This window comes from Gorilla gorilla, chromosome 10 (genome assembly GCF_029281585.2).
Source record: "Gorilla gorilla gorilla isolate KB3781 chromosome 10, NHGRI_mGorGor1-v2.1_pri, whole genome shotgun sequence".
NCBI classification, from domain to species: domain Eukaryota; kingdom Metazoa; phylum Chordata; class Mammalia; order Primates; family Hominidae; genus Gorilla; species Gorilla gorilla.
Genome location: NC_073234.2, coordinates 105,962,781 through 105,979,261, shown reverse-complemented (window position 1 = coordinate 105,979,261; position 16,481 = coordinate 105,962,781). Strand labels below are relative to the sequence as shown.

General features: G+C 35.4%; 1 long non-coding RNA gene across 1 annotated transcript in view; it reads right to left on the bottom strand.

Moving 5' to 3' along the window:
• Positions 1-16,481, bottom strand: part of LOC129525653 (uncharacterized) — a 97,578-nt gene that overhangs the window by 75,603 nt on the left and 5,494 nt on the right. Inside the window, exon 3 of the long non-coding RNA XR_008670082.2 lies at positions 8,714-8,956. This is a non-coding gene — a long non-coding RNA (uncharacterized lncRNA). The remainder of the gene's footprint in view (positions 1-8,713; positions 8,957-16,481) is intronic.

Here is a 16,481-nt window from a genome sequence, read left to right as displayed (position 1 = left end):
CATGAAAAAAACAAGTATTATTTATGAGTTCAATACAAGAAATAAGATACAATAAAATTGAATATTCCTCCCCGTGTGAGTCACTATTATTTAATGTCGTGGTTTGTGTGTGTGTGTGTGTGTGTGTGTGTGTGTGTGACCTTAGACCACCAGGGACATGCATCCTATGTTTTGAAAAAAATGGGGACTAGATGAAAACCACTAACCTAACCTAGCATGACATTTTCCCTTTTGTATTTTCATTATCTTGGCTCTTATTTTCCTTTTCTTAAGAAGGGAGCTCACTGCTAAGAAAAATAGCAAGAGTAGGGTGCTATCCAAGTGTGTGGGGTTTGTTTTCCTTACTCCATTCTAAAGAGTGTCCATGTACACAATGGGAATGCACTGCTTTAAGTACAGAGTGGTATAGGAGGTAATCTACTAAAGAGAATGCTTACATTTCTTATTCTTATTCAATTATTCCAATTATTTCACAGTGTAGCTACAATATAGGTTTTCTTTTTTCTCGTTATTTTAACTTACCTTTTCTTCAAATCTAGGAAGTTGATCTTCTTTAAGCAAACCTTTCAGAGGAAGCACGTTATACATTTGCCTGTCTACCAATTCATGGTCAACTGCAACCTTTCCCAGGGCCAGGCAACAGAATTAATTCAAGGACTCCGTAAAATAAATAAAGTAGGTAGTTAGTTTTGCTGTTAGTAGTAATAGTTCTGCTAGAATGAATGGTTTATGAAGGTAATCAAGTCAAAGGAATGAGGCTGGTTTCCCAGTACATGTTTCCCTCAGATTAGTTCCTTTTGGCTGTTTGATTCAAGCTACGTATTTATGTTCATTTAAATCAGGTTTCAGAGGTAAAGAAATATTGTGAGAAAAGGAAGAATGGAGAACGTAGGTATCTTAGTTTGTTTGGACTGCTATAAAAATACCATTAACTGGGTAGCTTGTAGGCAACAGAAATGTATTTCTCATGGTTCTAGAGGCTAGGAAGTACAAGATCAAGGCACTGGCATATTATGCTCACCAGGCACCAAATATGTCACTGCCTGGTTTTCTGGTTCATAGATGGCACCTTCTAGCTGTGTCCTCACCTGGTGGAAGAGGCAAAAGCAGCTCTCTGGAGCCTGTTTTATAAGGGCACTAATCCCACTCATGAGGGCTCCACCCTCATGACCTAATCACCTCTCCAAAATACCACCTTCTAACACATTGGTGATTAGGTTTTTAACATATGAATTTGGTGGGAACACAAACATTCAGACCATACCAGTAGGACTAAACTTGAAGAACAACTTAACACACAGGCTCTTCTAGGTCCCAAGAGGGAGAAATGTGGCCACTGAAATATGTCATTAATTTATTTATCCAAGCAATTTGCCATTGGCTGGCAACAAACCCATCACAGCCACCATGAATATGACAGACTAATATGGTTTGGCTCTGTATCCCCACCCAAATCTCATGTCGAATTGTGATTGCAAGTATTGAAGGAGGGGCCTGGTGAGAAGTGATTGAATCGTGGGGACAGAGCTCCCCATTGCTGTTCTTGTGATAGAGTTATCTGGAGATCTACTTGTTTAAAAGTGTGTGGCACCTCCCTCCAACTGCTCCTGACAGCCATGTGAAGACCTGCTTGCTTCCCCCTCACCTTCGGCCATAATTGTAAGTTTCTGAAGGTCTCCCAGCCATGCTTCCTGTACAGGCTGTGGAACTGTAAGTTAATTAAACCTCTTTTCTTCATAAATTCCCCAGCCACAGTTAGTTCTTTATAGCAGTGTGAGAACGGACTAATACATAGACTTTTTTTATTTACTAAGCTCTGTAATCAATAGATTTTTAAATAACGTTGCATCTTTGGTAAGGGAGACTTCCAGGCAAGTGTTGCAAGTTCAGCTTATGAACTAGATACCTCAGCTCTGCCCTCTACCACTTTCTTTGCATTCCCATAAAAAGATTATTTAAATATTTTTATGTTCTATACACTTGTGCTGAAGGAAGGAAGGAAGGAAGGAAGAAAAGAAAGAAAGAGAGAGAGAGAAAGAAAGAAAGAAAGAAATTCCCACGTATGTTACAAAAAATATCATTATTTACCACAACCTACTATACCTTTTTCAAAGAGACATTTTGATGTATCCCTTAAGTTATTATAATTATAATATGATTAAATATTATTGTAGCACACTAAGAGCCTTAATATGTTCTCATTGCCTGAAAATTGGGTTGAAACTCAGGGAGAAGTTTCAAATTTGAGTTCTAAAATGCAATTTAACCTTAAATAATTGAAGAGGAAATAATAAGCATAAAGGTTTTTAAAAAAAATCTCATAAATAAAAGCCGACATCACACTTTTCTTTAAAAAAGTATGTAATTTTGGGATGGCTGGGTCAAATGGTATTTCTAGTTCTAGATCCCTGAGGAATCGCCACACTGACTTCCACAATGGTTGAACTAGTTTACAGTCCCACCAACAGTGTAAAAGTGTTCCTATTTCTCCACATCCTCTCCAGCACCTGTTGTTTCCTGACTTTTTAATGATTGCCATTCTAACCGGTGTGAGATGGTATCTCATAGTGGTTTTGATTTGCATTTCTCTGATGGCTAGTGATGATGAGCATTTTTTCATGTGTTTTTTGGCTGCATAAATGTCTTCTTTTGAGAAGTGTCTGTTCATGTCCTTCACCCGCTTTTTGATGGGGTTGTTTGTTTTTTTCTTGTAAATTTGTTTGAGTCCATTGTAGATTCTGGATATTAGCCCTTTGTCAGATGAGTAGGTTGCGAAAATTTTCTCCCATTTTGTAGGTTGCCTGTTCACTCTGATGGTAGTTTCTTTTGCTGTGCAGAAGCTCTTTAGTTTAATTAGATCCCATTTGTCAATTTTGTCTTTTGTTGCCATTGCTTTTGGTGTTTTGGACATGAAGTCCTTGCCCATGCCTATGTCCTGAATGGTAATGCCTAGGTTTTCTTCTAGGGTTTTTATGGTTTTAGGTCTAACGTTTAAATCTTTAATTCATCTTGAATTGATTTTTGTATAAGGTGTAAGGAAGGGATCCAGTTTCAGCTTTCTACATATGGCTAGCCAGTTTTCCCAGCACCATTTATTAAATAGGGAATCCTTTCCCCATTGCTTGTTTTTCTCAGGTTTGTCAAAGATCAGATAGTTGTAGGTATGTGGCATTATTTATGAGGGCTCTGTTCTGTTCCATTGATCTATATCTCTGTTTTGGCCCAAAGGACTATAAATCATGCTGCTATAAAGACACATGCACACATATGTTTATTGCGGCATTATTCACAATAGCAAAGACTTGGAACCAACCCAAATGTCCAACAATGATAGACTGGATAAAGAAAATGTGGCACATATACACCATGGAATACTATGCAGCCATAAAAAATGATGAGTTCATGTCCTTTGTAGGGACATGGATGAAATTGGAAATCATCATTCTCAGTAAACTATCGCAAGAACAAAAAACCAAACACGCATATTCTCACTCATAGGTGGGAATTGAACAATGAGATCACATGGACACAGGAAGGGGAATATCACACTCTGGGGACTGTGGTGGGGTGGGGGGAGGGGGGAGGGATAGCACTGGGAGATATACCTAATGCTAGATGACGAGTTAGTGGGTGCAGCGCACCAGCATGGCACATGTATACATATGTAACTAACATGCACAATGTGCACATGTACCCTAAAACTTAAAGTATAATAAAAAAAAGCTGAAAAAAATAATAATAACAATAATAAAAAAAGTATGTAATTTTATTATAATATATCCTCGCTTTTGCTTCTTATAGAAAAATTAAGTCTAAAGGTATATTTTGTATACAGCAATTTTATACACATATAGCTAAAATAATTTTTTTTAATTATCCAATAAGTTATACCAAAGATGCAATTGATTAAGACGGCTGACTGATAAAACAGATATGAATGCAAAAGTCTCTTAAAGTCTTTACCTTTAAGCTTAAGAGCCTTAACAGGTTTGAGGTCTCTTAAACCTTTTACCACAGAAGTTCAATAGACCCATCTTGAATAGTAAAATGTTAAAGTCATGTCTTACAGTTCTTAAAGACTAAAGCTCAAAATACTATATTTACTCATATTAACTATTATGAGACACCCTCAAGTCTCTCAAAATTTCCTAGTCATTATTTTATTATGTGTTGTATCTGGATGGTAGAAACAAGGTGAAGTCTAAGAAGAATGTTTTTTCAAAGTACTTTTTATTTTTTATTTTCGAAGGCAACAACATGTTCCAGTTATGCCTTGAATTACAGTGGGAAAAGTGTGTGTGTATGTGTGTATGTGTGTGTGTGTGTGTGTGTGTGTGTGTGTGCATGCGCCTATGAGTATATGTATGCATCTGTCTGTTTGGTAGTCCAAGAAGAAACATTTCATCTCTGAGGTTTTTAGTTATAGGTGCATAAAGAATTTGTAGCAATCCTGGCTTCACTAATCTTTAAATTCTCTATCTTTAACTCTTAGGAAACAAAATTTGGTAGCAATACTCTTAGCCATACAGAAAAATATGTCAAGGCCTAATGATTTTGGCAAGAACTAATTGCTAGATCAAGTAAAATTCATATGAGTGAAAACTAATCTTATATAGGGCAATAAAAGCATTTTCAAATTTCTTTTTATGTTTTGTTATGTGTTAAATAAATATTTGATAAACACATGCTCAAGGACCCTCAGGAAGCATTACTGCTTATATTAACAAGGAAACTGTGTAACAGTTTTTGTGAGCTTCTTTCTTAAAATTAACTTTCAGACAATGCTGCAGTTTGCTTCTCCTTCTTTGTAGTATACTGAACAGATTCTTAAATATGTATATGTTCTAAAAACAACCTCTGAAACAATTCCAAAAAATAATCTCTCTATATTTTTAACATGTATATTTCACATTGTATTACAGCAGTGAGAAAATGTATTTTAAATGTTTAACTATTATGTGTGTGTGTGTATATAGTGTGTGTATATATATATATAATATATATGTGTGCATGTGTGTGTCAATTACCAATGGTTATAATCAAATATGTATTTCTCAATAACTAAAGTACCATTTCTGATGTTTTAAGGGATGGCCTGATACATTCAGGGCAACTTTTTTGGCCAATAACAAGGAATAATTAGAAAATGTCTACTACAAAGAAGCTGATTTATCAACTTCAAAAATAAGTAAAATGCCATAGATGATTACAATTTGTTATTAGTAAATAAGTTAGTAAGGGTCAATTTGTGTCCTACGTTTTAAGGAAGCTAAGATTATGTAATTCTACAGGCCCGATAGATGTAAAATTGTTTTGCTTTTGCCATTCAAGTTATGTTCCTGAAAATTTGTTTGCCTCTCTAATTACTGCCAACTTTCAGTTCATCGTTGTGCCTTTTCTAGATTTGGCAGAACTACCTTGCATAGGGAATAAAGCTTATTTGAATGAAATAAGAGTTACTGCTGAAGAAAGAAGCCTGGTCTGAAAATAATGAATATATATGTGTATATATATATATAATGGAAGTAAGAAACAAAGTATTTTTGAGATATAATAACACAACTGAGAGCTGGATACTATGATATCTATTCATTTTAGAAGTAATATAGAACATAATCAATTTTATTAACGAGAATAAAAGATCCAAAAAGTTACCTGACTGGCCCAAGATCACAAAGCTAGTTCTGGCAGGCAGTATTAAAAGCTAGCTGTCTTGGCTAACAGTAGTTCTTTTCATTAAAACAGTATAATGACTGTTTACTGTGGTCATCTATCAAATATTATTCAAGATACAGTGTTATGTTTATTTTAACTCTGAACTTTAAAAAAATAATCCTAGAGTGTTGTTGGCTAATTGGGAGGCTAGATGCCCTCTGTGAATGATCATCATTAATATAAATGAAAATTCTAATATTATTTTATCATGTTTATATCAATTTATCCGTATCGTCAGTTATCAAAGGGACATTTAAACCCTTTTTCCCCCAAAGCTAGATTTTAGACAAATAAAAAGATACAAGAGGCCGGGCGTGGTGGCTCACGCCTGTAATCCCAGCACTTTGGGAGGCTGAGGTGGGCAGGTCACAAGGTCAAGAGATCGAGACCATCCTGGTCAACATGGTGAAACCCCGTCTCTACAAAAATATAAAAATTAGCTGGGCATGGTGGCACATGCCTATACTCCCAGTCATTTGGGAGGCTGAGGTGGGAGAATCGCTTGAATCTGGGAAGTGGAGGTGGCAGTGAGCTGAGACGGTGCTACTGCACTCCAGCCTGGTGACAGAGCAAGACCTTGTCTCAAAATATATATATATATATATGTATGTGTGTATATATATATATATATGCGTATATATACGTGTATATATGTGTATATATGTGTGTATATATATACATGTGTATATATGTATATATGTGTATATATGTGTGTATATATATGTATATATGTGTATATGTATATAAGATTTATAGTTAGCCTCAGGGAGAGTTTATGATATTTTATGAGATTATCACATTTCAGGTAGAATGTATTCCTCATGCAAGAGTCGGCCAAATTCATCCAGGAGTTTGAAAATGAATAGTTTCCAAATAAAAATATTAATTTTGAGTAATTGAATCAAATAATTACTTCTTCTGTTTAAATTCACACTCAATTCAAATGGAGTTAGCTTCCTTTATAACGTGTATTTGCATTTACCTGAATGAAAAAATATGATATCTAAGATTTGCTTCAAAATTATCCAGTTTGTGTTATGTGGAGTGTGTGTGGGGAAATAGAACAAGATTGGTGAGGGATACATGCAAATTTATTATCATAACAGTGCCTCCCCTATTATATAAATATAAGTGTTTTCATAATAAGTGCAAGGTGTATATTTTCCCATGTATTTTTATTGAAACTATTATTAACTATATGTTAGAAACCTGTGGAGAATCATCTTAAAATAGACATAGTCCCATGTTCAGCCAGTAGCACATCTTCTTAACTTCCTTCCTCCCTCCCATAATATATCCCTCTTTTTCATTTGTCTCTTACAATGCCAGGAAACATAGAGACAATGATGTATTTGCCAGCTTTTCCAGCTCGAGTGGGAACAGATAATACGTGTTATACCTATTTACCAGGTGATTGTGAGGTACAGAGAAGCACTGAAGATGAAAGCACTTTGTAATCTGTGAAGAGTGTAAATGTCAATCATTATAATAATGATAATCAGGATGATGTAGGCAATGATAATTGCTCTAATTGTTTTCCTTCTGTTGCATCATATACAGTCTTATGTGAAATTAAGGTTCTTATTAAATCTGTGTTGATGTTGATCAGTTGCTTATAGCAAAGTAGTAAATAAGTGGAATTCTAAAAACAACCTTCATTTAAGTTCTGTGAACATTAGGAAGCTTAAGGACTGCATTTGAATGTGCTTTATAACATCTAGCCTAAAATTTTAAATGAAAAAATAAAGCACTATTTTAGTAGACTTCAAGATATAGTGTTATGTTTATTTTAACTCTGAACTTAAAAAAAAAAATCCCAGAGAGTTGTTGGCTAATTGGGAGGCTAGAGGCCCTCTGTGATCATCGTTAATATAAATGAAAATTCTAATATTATTTTATTTTATTTTCTATCTTAGTCCTTGTCCTCAGAAATTCAGGTACCAAATTTTAATGTGTTTCTTCATACTTTAGTGTATGAAAATATTCTATGCTAACTAAAATCTATTCTCAAAAAAAGAAAGAGAAAAATTTTTCCTCTATCCATTCCATGCATTCACCAGTTTTCTTTCCAAATAATCAGAATAATTTTATAAAATATAAAATATGAGCAAGTCTAAATAAGGCAGTGATACAATTATGACAATTCACTTTCGTCTCCGTCAATTCTAATCTTACTTAATATAAGGTAGCATGAAGTTCTCTAATATGTATATTTCACAGTGAGATCACTTATTTCTAAATTTAAATACTAAGAAAATTGTTAAAATTCATATTTAAAATGTATGAATTTTATATTAGGTAACAAATGGCACCTTATTAAGGAGATGAAGTGGAGTCAAAACTTTGACAGTGTCAAAGTTAGATTATACAACTCACAATTAACTCTAAAAGGCTAGTAGCATTTTTTTTTAACTAAACAACTGGGTAATCGAGTTCACATATAATAATTACTGCCTAAAAGTATGAAAACAGTTAAGCAAACTTTTTTCTGACATTGTAATCTTATAAACATTTTTTAAAAATATATTTTAAATATCTATTAAAATATTTTAGTATATAAAACATAAAAGATATAATAGGTTTAACATATGCTAGTATTTTACCACATTTGCATCTCATCTTTAAAAAAGTAAATACAGCTGACAGCAAAAGGCTTGCCCATCATGTCATTCTTTTGTCTCCCCAGACATAGGCATAGTCTGATACAGCATGTATTTTTTGTGCATGATTTTACACTCTTACCACATATGTCAGTACCATGGACAAGTGTGTGCTTTAAATTTTACAGAAATGATTTCATATTGTACACAGCATTTTATTTTCTAAGTTCCCAAATCATAAGAAAAATCACAATAAAGTCAAATGACATGTTTAGCTCACTCTAATTATAGAGTATGTCTCAAAAATAGCTCCTTTTGCTGTCACCCTTTCATCAAAGAGATATTTGAGTACATGAAACACAAAAGGTTGTTATAAACATTCTCTTTGTGGTACTTACCTGTAGTTAAATCATCCTTGCTTTCACAATTCAGTAAGCAATTACTCACTTCTTGGCTCTGTCTCCTCTTGATTAACATGAAGTTGATAGAAGAATTCATTAGTGTGAGAAATTATTAGGATCCGATAGAGTATAAGTGTCCAGTGGCATTATTAAATTCCTCTCTTTATTCTCTGAACTGATAAAATGAGTGTTTGTAGAGATGTAGATCTGACACCTGCTTCATTCAATTCCATTACATAACTGAAAAAAGAAAGCAAGGAGATGAGCTACAAATTGGTGCAACGCAAATTTTTTTTTGGAAGTCAATTATTTGCAAATTGACAGATATTTTCCCACAGGCACAATGTTATATACAGTGGCTATTGTGGCTATTATCCATTCAGCCCAGAAATTCTATTACATTAATCATGAGTCCAAGGGTTAGAACTACGTTCAAAGTATGAAGGACTACCAGAAAAACACTCTACAATACCATTTGAGTTGACATTCCTGAAGCAATGGGTCAGGGACTTCTGTGCCACATCCTCTGTCTCTGTCAAGCACAAGAAGTAGGATATTTCCAGATACAAAATGCTGGTACTGGTTGATGGCATTTGCGGTCAAGGATTCAGCAGGTAACTTGAACATTAGCAGCTGAGGTGGCTAAATCCTTGATCAAATAGAACCCAAGGAATATTAAACACCGGGGAGGGAGACCAGGAGGAAAGGTCTAAGGAATTTGGGTGCTCAGGGATCCCAGATACCATGTGCCTCCACCTTGAGTTCATTTTCCAGTCACCTCCCTTGCTTTAGGCATTGACCTGATGGTCCCACTTTCACTCTTTCACCCCTCCTTCTCACAAGTATTTCCCATTCTCTCTTCCACTGGAGGAAACACATCACACTGATTACATGGCCCATTTTTGTGGTGGAATTCAGGGAGCCAATTGGGCCAAGCCTCCATGAATAAAGGGTCACAAAATTTGACTTCTACTTTCATCGTCAAATAAGTTTTTGCACATAGTCATGGAAATACAATATTGAAAAGATTGAAATACATCATTTATCGACCTTTAATTGTTCAACTTAGGCATTTAAAATATATCACCATAATCATAATACTGCTTTGTACTTCTTTGGTTTTTTCTTTTCTTCTTCTTCTTTTTTTCTTTTTTTTTTTTTTTTTTTTTGAGACAGAGCCTCTGTCGCCCAGGCTGGAGTGCAGTGGCGCGATCTTGGCTCACTGCAAGCTCCGCCTCCCGGGTTCACGCCGTTCTCCTGCCTCAGCCTCCGGAGTAGCTGGAACGACAAGCGCCCGCCACCACGCCCGGCTAATTTTTTTTTTTTTTTTTTTTTTGTATTTTTGGTAGAGACAGAGTTTCACCGTGTTAGCCAGGATGGTCTCGATCTCCTGACCTTGTGATCTGCCCGCCTCGGCCTCTCAAAGTGACTTCTTTGGTTTTTAATTTGCTTGGATCTCAAAAGGATGTCTGAAGCATTATTCTTTCTTAATTCTTTGAAGGCGTGCCTACACCTTACCATTCCTAAAGACAAAAATAATTGCTCACTTGTATTTTATTTTTGTAGTAATAATTCTTAATATCCTTTTATTATTTTTGGTGTCACACCTCAGTAGACAAACTTCTGGCATGAATGCATTGCTTCTCTCTCTGCAACTGCAAAAGACACTGCTAATTGATGAGGCTCTTTCTTGCTGAGACAACACATTGGTCTTAAACCTTTCTAAACATAGCACTCCAAGGAGTCACTAATGATTTGTTAGCAAGTGAGATGAACTATACCTGTGACCTCCAACTTAGATCCTATAGGAAAAAACAAATCATAGAGGTTTGCTAAAATGGGCCTTTGAGTGTAAAATAACTTAATATTTAATTACCCCTGACAAAATGGTGAAAACCAGAGATTGTGTCTCTCTATGGAATTACATCAAATGACCTGAGCCTGAAGGAAAGTAGGAGGTAAGATAATGTTGAAGCTATGTGAGTGAACTGAGGAAAACAGTATAGGGCATTGAACATGCTACCCAGAGACCTTAGAGATGAGAGAGGAGGCCTCGAAATTATTTTTTAATATTTATGTTATTTTTCCCTGTACTTTCTCTTTCACATCATTCCTGTCCTTCCCAAAGTGTCATCCTCCTGGATCAGCCCCATGTAATATTAGAATGTTAGAGTTGATATGAAAGTAAGAGCTGCTTATAATAGTAGGTAGAGGAGGAGAGAAATAAAATCCAAAACAGCAATGAAGAGAGAAGTATTTTCACTGTGGCCTCAGGAGCAACTTCTCATAAATAGTTTTTTACATAAATGACATAGTGTGTGGTGAGTACCTGTAGTGTCTTGTAGTGTCTTGAATTCCAATACATTGCCTAATAATATTCCACTATGTGTAAATTTGTCTTGCTTTTTTTAATTTTGAAAGGCAGATGCCCTGGGATCATGTGCCTGGTGACTGGTGATCTCCTTTAAGGGGTGATCCCTGACACACTGGATCATTATTATTGCCTCAGGAATCTGCAAGGTGCTTATTGTTTGTAGTGAGCATTGGAATTCCTGGCAATCTCCACAACTGATAAATCGGACATATCGTAATGGACAGATAAATGAAGACAAACGGTCTTTCAAATGTTACTGTCATTTCAAAAGAAAATTAAAAGAATTAAACAGAAAACATAGGGTACTAATTGCTGTAATAAACTCCAATTTATAGATGTTTAACACAAATGAAGGTTATTGGTGGTTGGCTTTCCCCACGATCGTTTGTTTCATCTTGTGAAATTCCCATGTTCAACATCTGAATCTCGAGGTGACTCTGTAGGCTACCTCCTGCAACCAGCCAGATTGGGAAACGATCATACAGTTTCATGTGGAGGTCTTTATGGTCCCAACCTAGAAGTGGTTCACGTTCCTTCTGCGGCATTCCACTGGCTTGAATTTAATCACATGACCGCAACTAACCAAAAGGTGGGCTAGAAAATGTAATCTATCTGTATCCCTATAAATAAGAGGAAATGAATTTTGGTGAACACATAGCCATTTCTGCCACAATCTATGCTATAAACTGTTTAGACAGATTTCTTGTGTTTCTCATGTAGTCCTTACAACAATTAAAAAAGGATATTATCTCCATTTTATTGATAAAGAAGTTCAAAAAACATTGGGACTTGAAGATTATTCAGCTAGAAAGCATCAAAGATACAGTTTGAGGCTGATTTCAAAATGAATCCTTTAAGTCAATGGATCCCAAAGGCCAGTCCATGTGCAGCTGCCATAAAATTATTTAGAGAGTATGTTTAAATGTAACTTCATGACAATAACTCTTGGAGATTCTTATTCAGTAGCTTTGGGTTAAAGCTCAGTATTATATAATTTTAAAAGCTCCCTAGGTAGTTCCATGCACAGCAAAAATTGGGACCAGCTGCTCTAAATTTTGCTGAAATTGGCCACTGAATGGACACTACCGGGGCAGGAAAATTAGCAGTAATCAATTGCTTTCATAGGGCAAACAACAGCATTGAACCATTCCCTCTGTCTTTCTATCTTTTATTAAACATGAATAAAGCATTGAAGTGTTCAATAGCTTCTCAGAAATAACTGGTAACATGGTGATGATGTTTGAATGGTGGCATTTGTCCATATAGGAGTGAACTAAAAGATGTGGTCATTTTAAATGACATTATTCACTGAGCAACCATGAAATAATAACTTTAGTAAGGACAACCAGATCATTACTCAGCTGGGTGGCATTTGAATTGGTATCCTAAAAAGCTCCCACTGTTTTGTTTCCAAAGCTGAGCTTCTTTCTTAAAACACTGTGAAAATTAGTGGGACTGGAAATGATAATGCTTGACAAAATCTTTTATTTTTTATTTTTTTGAGACAGAGTCTCGCTCTGTCACCCAAGCTGGAGTGTAGTGATCTCAGCTCACTGCAACCTCTGCCTCCCAGGTTCGAGCAATTCTCCTGTCTCAGCCTCCCAAGTAGCTGGGACTACAGGTACACACCACCACATCCAGCTAATTTTTTGTATTTTTAGTAGAGATGGGGTTTCACCATACCGGTCAGGCTGGTCTCGAACTCCTGAGCTCAGGTGATCCACCCGCCTCAGCCTCCCAAAGTGCTGGGATTACAGGTGCAAGCCACTGTGCCCAGCCTTTATAATTTCTTTAAACTAAAATTTGACAGTGTACTTTGCCATCTTTTCCTGGACCATGGCTGTTCTCGTGAATATCATGGAGAAATGCAGAAACTGTTAAAGGACATTTCCTGCTTTGAGCTCTTTGATATTAGTATAATCTCCCACTGTTAACTTTTAGAGTACATTTAAGCTCTCAACCTAATGTTGTTCTGTGACAATTCAAGTAACAAAATATTCTTTATGACAGATTTTTTTCATGTTTGTAAGGCTATTTTCCAGTGCTAAAATAAACATAGAAGGTGCATTCTATAGTTTGGAGTTACAAATTTTACTGACATATATGTAAGTATATATAAAGCTTAAATTGCCAAACATAAGTACACTAGTGGAGAGTGCAAATTCCTTGTGATTATCAGTTATTGCTTAGAGTCCAAATTTATTGAGTATAAAACACCAGGATGAGGACAATTTAGAGAGTTTATTTAATTTCATAAGGGTTCAGAAAACTTTGATGCTTGCTGAAAGTGAGTCACACATGTGTATGCACGTTTGGACAATACTCAATATAAGCCATGATTTGAAATTACAGATAGTTCATTTAATAAAAATGCAAAATCTGCTGTTTTCTTTGTCTTTTAAGAATTATTTCCATGTGTTGTAATTTAGCACAGTATAATTTGTTTGGAAAATTAAACTAATAAAACCTTAGTTTGTTGTGTGTTTGAATAGTGGCAATGATTGTCTCAGTGGGTGGCTGCAAATGTGGGAAGAAATCATTGTCAAGATATGCAGACAGAATAAGTACTATTTACTAAAGGCTAATGTATAAGAACTAATAATAGGCATATTGTCACATAAAAAATTACCTCCCTAGGAGAACTTGAACAGTTAGCTTCAGTGCAGTTAGCATACATATGTTTTCCTTTTAAACCACTGAAATAACCTTCTGGAAGGAAAAGAAATCCAGAGCAGTCTTTGTCATTTTCTGTGTTACATTATGTGGTGTTATGTGGTAGACTATGAAGTTATTAGTAATGAAAGATGATTATAATCATTGGATTATTAATATTTTAGTGGCATGATGAAATGATTATTGTAATCATGTGAACCACCAGGAACACATGTAATTGTGATCATTCTGAGTATTATTTTATAATTTGGAAGATTAGCACATAATAAGAGATCAATGAAGGACAATTTCAGAATGAGTATGTATGTGTGAAAGAAGAAAATTTTTGGAAAGCAAAGCTAAATAGCTAAACAATAAACTTTCTAGAACTGTTCTCATACCTTCTTCTGCATGGGGATTTTGGATTTTTCTTATGTGAGATCCCCTAAAAAGACAAAGATTTTGGAAAGATCCCCTAGATTTATAAAGTTCCAATTTCCAAAACAAGAAACTTTATGTCAAGAGCTGGTAGGCTAAGAGTTAAATATAGTAGCATGATTCATTGACGAGGATATATTGCTCGGAGTGGAACCCCTATAATTGTTTTTCTGAGATGAATTCTTTCAGACCTACAAATGAACTTGTCTTTGTTTTATAAGAATATGATCAAGACTGGCAACTTTGATCAAATTAATCAAGAATCGTAAATATATGGAAGTGCCAGACTCCTCTAATAGGCACTTTATGTTAAATTTTTCAGTTAGCCCCACAACAATCCTATGGGGTTAGTAATATTATTAAACACTTCTTACTGAAGAGGAAATAGAAACATAAAGATGATAACTAGCTTGGATGCACAAGGATTCAAGGATGCATAGTTAGCAAGTAGCAAAGTAGTTATCAAGCCTAGGCGGGCGCTGACTCTAGAATTCAAGCCCAAGGTCACTTCTGTATACTATTTTACATTGTATTTAAGAACTACATGAACATGAATGTATGGTGTGATGCTTATAGTTTCCTGATGCTTATAGTGTCCTGATCCTACTTCTGCATAAGCCATGCAAAGGTAGTGACCCAGACTGTAGAAATGCATCAGAGTGAGATATATCAACAAAATGAAACGAGTAAAAGTAGTATAATTTTCCAACATGTATACACTCTCTCACACACACATACACATGAGAGGAGAACTAAAGATTAGTGATAGGGGATTTACAACATTATAAAATCCGAGAGCCTGAAAACAAAGATCCAAGGCAGAGCTAGAGGAACACAGGCATGGGTCAGTCAGGTACAAGTTGAGAACTCAGTGATAGGGTTCAGAATGGTTAAGTATAAACAGAACTAGTGTGACAGGAGTCATTCTTACATAATATTTTTTTAGTTGGTACCAAGATGGAGTAGATGCAGTATGTGGTAGTAAAATCACAGGTAATTAACTAAATTGTTAAAAATTGAAATATTGTGCTCATTACTGATTTGTCTCCAATATTTATCTCTGATAGTCAATAAATCAAAATATATCAAAGCTTAAATTGTCAGAATAAAACCCATGTTTGTATAATTGCAGAAAAATTATTGAAAAGCAAAACTTGTCAGGGAATCCATGTGTTATCATTGCACAGCTCATATGAATCTGAAAAGTCACAAATAAATTAGCAACATGGAGTTAATTGGTTTTTCTTTTTTTGCTTTACTGTTATTTTTCTTTACCACATGTAATTTCTTTTCTGGTTTTTGTTTTATTATGGAAACAATACACTCTTTTTTCCTAATATTTATGCTTCTGTATCCTTGCTTATGAGTTTCTTCTTACATGAATGCTGTCGTCCTTCTTCCTCCCAGATCATCTCTGTCCCTTTTGTTTCCAGTTTCAGCTCAATTAAGAAATTTTTCTTGACCGGCTCAATATAGACTGACCTATGTTTTGTCTGAATGTAAATAGCAACACCAACTTGCCAAGTAGAAAATGTGTTGTGGATGTGCTAGCTCTTCAACTACATTTTAAGCCTTTGGGGATTAGGCAAGATTGATTCTCTTTCTTGTTGTGCATACTGACTGACAAAAAATTCATTGCATTATTGGAATCAATTATCACTTACTGAACACTCACTACATACCAGTTTTTAGATGCTTAGGTTGAAGGGGATAAGGTAATAATGGAAGAAATAATGTGGGCCTTCTCTCAGATATCTCATCATTTGTAGAAAGGGTGTATCAGTCAGAATATGATAAGTTTTGCTGCCTGATATAGTTTGTCTGTGTCCCCACACAAATCTCATCTTGAATTGTAGCTCCCATAATCTCCACGTGTTGTGGGAGGGACCCAGTGAGAGGTAATTGAATCATGAGTCTGTTTTTTTTCCATGCTGTTCTCATGATAGTGAATAAGTCTCATGAGATCTGGTTTAAAAAAGGTCAATTGCACAGGCTCTCTTGCCTGCCACCATGTAAGACATGCCTTTGCTCCTCCTTCACCTTCCACCATGATTGTGAGGCCTCCCCAGCCATGTGCAACTGTGAGTTCAGTAAGTCTCTTTTATATAAGGTATGTCTTTATTAGCAGTGTGAGAACTGACTAATATACTGCCATAACAGATGATTATCAAATCCTAGTCACTTACAAACAAAAAAAGCTTGTATATATCTCACAGTACACGTCCATTTATAGGCAGCTAGACTCTGTTCCAAATGCACTCCAAAACCCAGGCTGACAAAACAGGCTGTCTGATCATGTGG